Source organism: Pyxicephalus adspersus, chromosome 12, assembly GCF_032062135.1.
Source record: "Pyxicephalus adspersus chromosome 12, UCB_Pads_2.0, whole genome shotgun sequence".
In the NCBI taxonomy this organism is placed as follows: Eukaryota; Metazoa; Chordata; class Amphibia; order Anura; family Pyxicephalidae; genus Pyxicephalus; species Pyxicephalus adspersus.
Genome location: NC_092869.1, coordinates 38505326 through 38515226, shown reverse-complemented (window position 1 = coordinate 38515226; position 9901 = coordinate 38505326). Strand labels below are relative to the sequence as shown.

The 9901-nt window shown below is 38.9% G+C and overlaps 1 protein-coding gene across 1 annotated transcript in view; it reads right to left on the bottom strand.

Moving 5' to 3' along the window:
• The window catches only part of LOC140342548 (B2 bradykinin receptor-like), a 24016-nt gene extending 15822 nt beyond the window's left edge, over positions 1-8194 (bottom strand). The window contains exon 1 of the mRNA XM_072428758.1: positions 8089-8194. The gene's annotated coding sequence lies outside the window, so the exon portion shown is untranslated. The remainder of the gene's footprint in view (positions 1-8088) is intronic.
• Positions 8195-9901: the final 1707 nt, after the last annotated feature.

Sequence of the window (9901 nt, the reverse complement as noted above, 5' to 3'; positions counted from 1 at the left end):
CTGTGGGGGCAGTGTTATGATCTGGGGTGCCTGTGGGGGCAGTGTTATAAACAGTGGTTGCTTAAATTGGTCAGGTCTTGGTGCAGCAGCATGTGTCCACCTGAATATCTGACTATACAGAATATACAGGTTTTTCCATCAGTAGATTTTTTCTTTCTTGAATGGCACATACGTATTCCAAAGTGACAATGCCAAGATTCATTGGGTCAAATTTTGACATACTTTTTACACAATTGGCCACCCTGGAGTCCAGACCTGAACCCTATTACGAATCTTTGAGATATGCTGGAGAAAACTTTGTATAGTGGTCTGACTCTCCCATCATCACTACAAGATCCTGTCAAAGTGATTGCATCTTTGGACAGAATTTAATGTGGTGTCATAGCATAGGCTTATCGAAATGATATCAAGGTGAATGCATGCCATATTCAAAGCTAAAGGTGGTCCAATGAAATATTAGGGTGTGTGAGTTTTTTGGTCAGGCGGTGTATATACAATATGGTCCTGGCTTTATGGAATGCAAAGGTAAACCTAATATTATATTTGGAAGGCCTGTGCTCATTGGTGTCTAAAAAAACTTATATACTCCTTATCCTCCTTATCTCCCCTTATATACTCCTTAAACTGTTATACTCCTCAGTGGTAGGTGTCTCCTACCTTCTTTGTATGTAACCTCCATTAGCCTTTTTGGCATACTACACTTTGGCATACTACACTTTCAAATGCCTGTGTTTCCTGCCCTGCAATGTGGCCTATTTCTTCTGATCCCCTACTCCAGTGCCCAACCTTTTGGATGTCACAGAACACTAAATTTACGGACTCCGGACCACGCATGCATGGGAAGCCGTGTGTCATTCAAAGGGGTCATGGTGCTGGAACCCGCCCACTGCCCTGAGCCTGCGATGCATATGGGAGACATGGTCCGCTAGAAAATTTTTGTGGCCCCTTCTCCTGACCCAGCTGAGGGTGCACCGGCCAGAGCCCCGGACCACCAAAATTTTCTTGTGGACCACAGGTTGGGGACTGTTGCCCTACACCATTGCTGTGTCCAGTGCATGCCAAGGATCAAAGTCAACTTGCACTCTCATAAGTTTCAACTGCAAAATAGACTGATGTAGTCTTGAATTAGACATAGAAGACATTGCTGCTGGCTACTACCTCTTCTATCTTAGGGGACTTTTAGTACCAGATTGATGCGGTCTCTTTAAAAAAAGGGGCATGCAATTCCTATGTGTTTTGCATTCATAGAGTTTAGCCTTAATTATCTATGAATTTCCTCTCCGTGATGGAAAGACTCATATATAATTATTAAATGTCTCCTACAAGCCTGACAAATGGATCCATTCCCCAGGTGGGAGAAAGATAACGGTAAAAGTAGCTGAAATCCAACTATCCTCCTGACTCTTATACAATTAATTATCCCAATTACAACATCATAATAACAACCCCCAGAGTAGATAACATTAGGGCTCTACTGCTAATGCACCAAGGTTTCACTAGCACTAATGACAGAACCCAGATGTTGCATAAATGCGAACATTACGTACTAGCCCCAAAGCACTGGACATTCAGTGTGGTTTACCATAAGAGGCATCATGTGGTACAATATATAGTCAATTGTGGTCAGAGACCCTCAAGTGTGATCTCTATAAAGAGATTATGGCATTAATAATGCATCAACTGTTCACACTGGACAATTTACTAATTTGAGTTGTTCTAATGTAATTTTGCCCTGTTCTGGCACTGATCTACAATCTATTTAGGAGGACCTGTTCTCAGAACATGTAGTGGCAGCCATCTTTGTTCAAATATCTGCATTAAAATCCCAAAGACATAAGGTGTGCTAATACAATGTATAACTATGGACTCCATGTAGAGTGTAGCATGCAGTTGTTTGGGCAAACTGTAAATACAGATATGCATGGCACATGTAAATACAGATATCTGTGGTTGACATTCAACACCTAGGCGCAGTTTACTATACTGTGTGCGATTATGTGAATGACACAAGAGTGATTTTTGGTGTTCCTTCCTTTGACTCTGAAGTCTTTACAGGACCCAGCAAGGTCAATGGATGGAGCAAAGTATATGGGACTAAAGAATCCGTCCATCCTGCAAGTGTCAAAGATTTAGGAAACTGATTTGTTTTGGGATGACTCTGTAATTTTTTTACCTTTATACCAGTTCACGTGCCCTGTAAAAAGGTTTATTCATGTCTTTACTTTAGCATTAAAAGTAAAGCTCCGACTGTAATGAGTTTACCATGAAATTTTGAAGCCACGTGGAAAAATACACACATATGTTACTTATTTTCTCTGATGTCATGGCATGCTGCTGCCATTCCTCCCGCTGTGTTCTCTAAATTCTACCAAGGTAGTGGCATGCAGACTTTGAACTGTGTGATTATTTCCTGACCTCAGCCTAAAACTGTCCAGGAAATAATGGCTGGCTTTGTTTACTCATTTTGGGCTGTATTCCAGCTTTTACCATGATTTGGAAAACACAGAACAAGTGTTAGAATGAATGTTTATTGTTAGGCTGGGTATAAATGATAGGAAAAGCTGGTGTGAATTTGTACTTGTACTTTCATTGTTTTTGTCATGGACACAGTGAACACAATAAACACTGGACTGGTCTAACTTCTAGTTCGTGCCCAATATGCGTCCTAGGACGTTCATTTGGCTCTTGGGGTACATGCTAGGGCCAACTGTCAGACAGCTGTCTGTATTTTGGTGTTCGAAGAATTAAAATATATTCTTTAGACTGGCTTATAGTGGTTATATATAAATTTTTTGTCATGAAGGTTTTTTTATTCCTTGCTGAGAGAAATATCAAATGTGCTAAAGCATTTACAGGGGCTATAGTGAGCACTAATGTTAGTGCATTGATTTGTAAAGGGGATATAATTGCATTAATATTTAGCAGTCTCATGTAATCTTGCATGCTGTCCCTTTGTCTCTGACCATCTACTGTAGCATGCCCACAGTGCTGGACCATCTCATTTTGCACCGTCTCTGATCACTTTCTGTAGCATTACATTTACTGAATATTATGTGGGTCCTTTTGGTGATGGTCAATATACACCCAATTTTAAGTAAATTGACCATCACTGGTTTAGTTCTCATCTAAACAAAAGAAAATGCTGTAAAGAGAATGGTAACCAGCTGTCCTCCAACTAATAAAAAAATCACAGCTGTTGAGTAATTTATAATGGAGTAGGAAACACATTAGTTTAGCAGAATATATCTTGTGGTCAATCTCCTGTGCTTAACTTGAGGTTTTCCACTTCACCTCCATTGCCAAACAATAAAAATCCTATGATACTAATTTATTAAGTTAGGGAAAGAACTATAGGCAAAGTTCGATATGTAATTGCCAACAATCATAGTTTTGTCCAGCACCGCCAGATTTAATTGTGATGGGTCCATATATATTTTCTGGAATTAAGGTTACCTCCAGAACAGATGTCCTCTACGGATGTCTTGCTATTCATTATCCCTCCTGTTTTTCTCTGTTTGCTTTCTTTTACAAAAACAGACAGGGAAGAGATGATGGAGAAGGCAGCTGTGTAGCAAAGACATAACAAGGGGAAATGACAGGAAAACCACATCTACCCGGAAAAGAGTAATGGGATTAATATATTTTTTCCATAAGAAAGACCTGCTCTGTTCCGATTATGGTATGTTTACAGAAATCCTAAAACGCACACCCAAATCCTTCTATACATTTCGGTTGCGTTGACTTATGCTGGAACAAAAATGTTCCAGAATTACATTAATCATTTTGGTATGTGAAAGAATAATAATGGAGAGCAAGCTGAATAAGGAGCTACCCTCTCTACATGATCAACAGTGGATGAACAGTAATATAGGGCTTGGGCAACGTCAGGGGACATTGAAAGTAAACTCTTTCTTGGTCTTTGTTTTTTAGGCTATTAAAAAAAAAAATATATAACATTAATACAATAATTTAAATACAAATTAAAACAAGATATAACAGTGCTTCTGCAGTACCCCAAACATCAGCAAACCACTAAAAAAGAAACCTTTGCACTTTTAAAGGTCCCGCTGCACTACTAACAACCACTTTATTCCAATCAGCAAACCTCACACTTTCTTATCTAAGCTGTGAAAGCTTAAGCTACATGCAGATGATAGAGAAAAGTTGATATGAAGCAAGAATCCCAGAAGACAAATGTTATCACTTAACATTCTCACATTTCATGATTTAATATATACAAGAATATTATGCTACTTTGCAGAGTTTGGCAAACCATTGTACTGACTTCAGATGTGATCAAGACCTGGATTTGCCAAATGACCACCAGCTGCACTTGTGTAATTCTGGGTACAATCGTTCACTTTCTAAGGAGTGCCCCAAACTCCCCTTCTGCTGCAGCCCTACAGATGAGAACTGGTGCATTTTGTGGGAACCGTACAGAGGTTCAACATCCCATCTGCGCAATACCAGCTACTGGGCTACAATCGGCAATGCTCTCATAATGACTTTTCAATGTTATAGGGTTTTTAATGCTAAAGGATTAGGCTACAATTATTTTTTATTAAAAGTTAGCTTTAAATGCTGACTAACAACTGTTGATTTTAGGAAAAGGCAGATCAAATTTTAAAGTAATTTAAAAGTTATTCTTCATTCAACCTACTTTGCTATTATATTCCTAGCTTGCTCAAGAAGGTTACACAAAGCACAGGCATCCTCATCTTCAATTGATCTTGAATTTGGGGCAATGCAGGAGCATTAGGAAAGAAGAAACAAAACCTAGACTATTAAAGATTTATTTTATTATGCTACCTGACAAAGTTGTAACAATCTTGGGTTATAATTGGGTCATGTGTACTGGTAAACACTCTTTTAAAAGTTTGCGAGATTCAACCCTGCAGGTGCTACCAACCATTTTAACATTTTGGTCACGGGATGAAAATTTTGCAGAAGGATTCAGGTAAGTATGCATATGGGGAGATGAAGAAGTTGTTCTTTTTCAAGAGTGGGCTAGACACGCAGGTTAGCTAAACTTTATGTATAACTACAGGTATTCTTTAAAGCCACTCTGCTGCCACCTAAGTTCATGTTTTTTTTGTTTTAAAGGTCCCATAAATTAATACACCATTTTCACTGTTCACTGCATTGGAAAAAAGGATCTTCTGCATTCGACCTACTATAGCTTGTGTCCGATGCTTGGCCCCCTGCTGAGTGATGTGGTTCCATGTACCAGCCTTTACTGAGCCAAATTCTGTGCTACATCATAACTGATCTTAGCTACTGATCTCAATTGAGCTTTGCCTTCCCTAAACCTCACCATATTATCTTATGCTATTAATAATATACCTTTGCTTTTGGCTGGAACAGTAACATTTGACTTTGGTTACTATTGGTAATGACTGTGGCTAGGACCCCCTTTGCTTCACGGGAATGCATTTCGTACCATTCTGTGATTCTCCTAGAGACCCTGTCTCCACAATAAAAAAGGATTGACCTCGAGAAAGGTTATAAAATCATATCAAGGCTTACTTGTCCAGTTGCTGGCAGATTACATCTTTTTCTTTCCATAAACAACACCAGCACAGTGCTGGTACTTTTGGATGTATTATGGTAACATACCAATCCCTCTGGGTTCTGCTTTATCCTGCTGACCACCTACCCATCTTCTTCTGTCTTTCGAAACCATCACTACTCCCCACCACTACATATCCCCCTCCTATTGTGTGTAAATTCCCCCACCTACTTGATTGTAAGCTCTTTGGGGCAGGGTCCTCTCCTCCTGTATCACTGTCTGTATTAGTCTGTCATTTGCAACCCCTATTTAATGTACAGCGCTGCGTAATATGTTGGCGCTATATAAATCCTTTTTATTATTATTAATAATAATAATTCCCTACTGTAAGCTATATTGATATATTACCAGCTGGAGGAACCACAGTATGTACAATACTACACCCCGGGAATTGTTGAAATACAAGAACCCCAATATTGTTTGAAAAAAAGGACAATGTTACTTGCTACCTGCTGGACAGGAAAATATTGATCTTCTTTTCCAAGCAGTAAGTGATCTATGTAATTTAACCTAGGGCAAATAAAAATTTTAAATTGTTTATTGATTGGTAGACAACCTCAGCCTGTCCAGTTGCTGGTTGGCAATGGCAAGCCACACTCAAGAACGGCAAGAACTCAAGGTAACCCAACCAAATGAGATCACTGCCAGGGACAGCTTGCTTAAAACCACACATAATCTTTCTGGAATCCATTACTAATGGTTCCAGATAAATTCTAATTGTTGCTCTGTCTACACAATATAATAATTTTATTGATGGAACAGTATACAGTGTATTCACCTATGCTAGGTCCACAATCCTAGAACCACGCAACTAGCAAAGAATGGTGTCAGTTTGCACCTTTGGGTTTTGGTTCTAGATGGAATGACCTAGAGAAGGCACACTGTCTTTCAGTCTCTCACTTTCCTAATCTAATGTTTAGCACCCAAGCAGATCCATTGCTAATGTTGTGCTTGACCAAGCATCTTAAGTGATATGTCAAAAGTCCCAAACAGAAGTCTCAAGACAGTCAGAAGTCCTAAACTAAAAGTCCCAAAAAGATCCCATGACACACTAATTATTTCAAAAAGAAAATGACTGTAATTATGAGCAGATGTACTTGATTGTTCATAAACACAAAACAACTTATGTACTTTCCATCAATATTAGGCACCATGTCCAATATGTCCCCAACCAATCAGAAACCCAAATGTGGCCAGCTGCTGAATTCCATTCAAGTTCACTTCAAATCCAATCCAATCCCTAAATCATACAGACAAACCATCAGGTACAGCTATACAACATTCACCAATCACTTTTAATAACAAAAATGAAATAACTGAAAAAAATAATATATCCAAGACCATTATAATCCTCTGACAACTTTTCCATGGAAGACCATCGAAGAAGAGTATACCATCAATTTAGGAAAGGAATCTCTTTAGTAAAGATGTAAATGAAAGTTAAAAAATGCTCACTTTGCAATTTCTCACTCCGTATGTGAACATTTTAGCTGGAGGACTTTGAAATACATTGGGCAACTTATATCATTCAAAGCTAGAATTTCTAAAGACTCATATAGAGATATTTAGATTCAGGGAGACAACCCAAATGCCATGGGGTCTCGTTGCGGGCCCTTTTACATTTTTGCAGCACATTAGTGCAAGTGCATTGCAATAACTTAGCCCACTGAAAATGAATAGGCTTAAAATGGACTGTGAATTGCAGAGTGTTGCAGTGCAGGTTTGTTTCATTAGAGCAGTGTTTCTCAGCCAGAGGTTGCTGGGGGTTCCTTGAACCATGAGCAATTTGGATCTCTTGTGTCCATTACCACTGACACCAATGATCTTTTTGATTATCTGTAAGGACGACATTTTTTCCAATGGGGTGCAATGTAAGAAGCATTCTCCTCTGATCACCATGCTAATGTACTCTGAGCTGTGCATAGAGTAATTATAGCAGGGGTTCCCTAAGACCTGACAGTAACTTCAAAAGATTCCCCTATGTTAAAAAAGTTGAAAAAGGCTGCCATAAAGCATTGGACAGCAATTCAAAATGAATGGAACCACAATTTATTATCTAAATTACAAGGTAGAACTGGCAACGGAGATACATTTTGTTTATCTTCCTCTAGACTAAAACTACTAGATCTGTTGAACATGATAAACATTACCTTTTTTTTATCATAATTAAAAGAAAAATACGTACTGAGAATAAAATGAATACCACCTGCTTCTAAAAATGCCATTTTCCTGGCTGTCTCTGACTTTAATGATTTCTCATACACTGACCTTGAAGTTTTAAACATACAGAGCAGGAAAACTTCTTCCTTGGTATCCTGGTTAGGAATTAAGAGAATCCTCTGGACCTCCAAGACCTCTGGGAAACCTTTCAAAAGGAGAGGTCAGTCCATGCATCCTCCAGTGTTAGTACAGATTTGATGGTATTCTTACCCAAAATAATTTATGGGATTAAAATAAAATGATTAAATGTAAAAATATTTTAAGTTAAGTAAAGTAGTGCCCCAAATTTGTTACCATACCTTGGCAGCAATCAGATCCCTGGTGTCCCAGTATGGAGTTCCCTGTAGAATCCTCTATGAGTTGGCTGCTTTCCTCCTGGTAGAGATGTGTGTGAGATACTGTAGTGAGCTGTTATTATTCTTTTCCTCCTGGCTGATGTGGAGAGGAGGGATCACACACAGCTGTAATGCACAAGGCATTGGAATTCCCTCTCCAAGGATCAGCACACATCATCTCTTCCGGATAACCAATCCTAGGCATAACCAGAACCACATTTATTTATTTTCATTAACAGTAATGGGTGGATTTGTCCTTACCTTTTTATTTTTATATGTTTTGCAATAAATTCCATAACAGAAAGGAAAAGACCTGGAGGAATATTTAGTTATAGAAAAATATTATAGCTTTTTAAAGTGAACACATGTTTTGAGTTACTGTTGCGGCATTTGGCTATATATCGTTCCCTAAATTCTCATTTTACATACTTAGGTCACCATATGTTATTATTGTATTGAAACAAATCTAATTTAATAACATTTTTTTGTTTTAGTAAAAATGCAGCTATTGCTGAGCTTTGCTTTGAGAAAGCTAATACCTGGCTGAATATTTTGGATTGAATGGTGTCGTTCACTTGAAGCACAAGATAAAGAATTCAGGATCTTTTCTTAAGCTCCTTTACATTATGCTTTTTTCTGTGATTTAAAAGTACTGAAATCAGACTTAGCAAGGCAAATAACATTTATGAAATATTTACACATCTTCTGTGCACACTGCTGCTGGGGTTCTGATGAAATGCCCAGCCTAATAGAATACCCTACCCAGCTGAGATGTCTGTGCTAAAAATTGTTCTTGCAGCCTAACTTTACCCCCCACTTCCCTGGCTAGTGCCTACAGCCTAATCAGCACCCCTTCCCTCATGCCTAACCCCTTCTTTTCTTATGGCTAACATTTACCCCTTGCAATCTGAAAGGTACAGTTAGGTAGCCATCCGGACTGTTAGGGTAGGTTCACACCTGCTTGCTTTGATTGTTCAATTCTGTGCAGCTCCCTATGGCACTTTGCCAGCCATTTGACGACTCACGCGAAGGCCATGGTTCAAAAAAAACTGCACATTTGACAGCTGGTGGCAGTGACCGATACTTGCAGTACTGGCACTTGCGGTACTGGTACTTGCGGTACTGGTAGTTGCGGTACTGGTAGTTGCGGTACCGGTACTGCTTGCTGCAGCCCCTATTTATACCCTTTGAGGGCTAACGCAGGGAGATGTTACATGTTGTGTCTCCCCATGAGGCAGAGTTTCTTGGCATGAAGAATTGGTAAATTCACCACAACCTCACTGCCAGTGCAAATTAGCTCTATGTTGTGTGGGGTTTTCTTGTACCTATTCTTTAACATCCTAAACGAAAAAAGACCCACCCCTAAGATTTAAAAATTATTATTAAATTAAATTATTATTAAATTATTATTATTAAAAATTTAAAAAGATTTAAGAATTATACACATTTTTTTTCTGAATGACAAACATTGCATGTCATGGGTGGCATGGTGGCCCAAGCAGGGCCAAGGGGTGGGCAAAAGAGGGGCTACCCAGGTGGGAGGTGTTAAAACTCAGGAACTGCAAAGTATGCTGCTGGGGTTGAGGCAAATTTTGGCTTTTTCAGTTTAGTGGCTTCTATATAGCACCACTTGACCCATGTGCTAAGGAACCTTTGTATCTCAGCCATGAAACTATATGGAGTTTGCATGTTTTCCTCATGTTAGGGTGATTTTCCACTGGACACAACGGATTATTTGCATATCCCAAACATTTTTTTGTAGGATAATTAGTTTCTC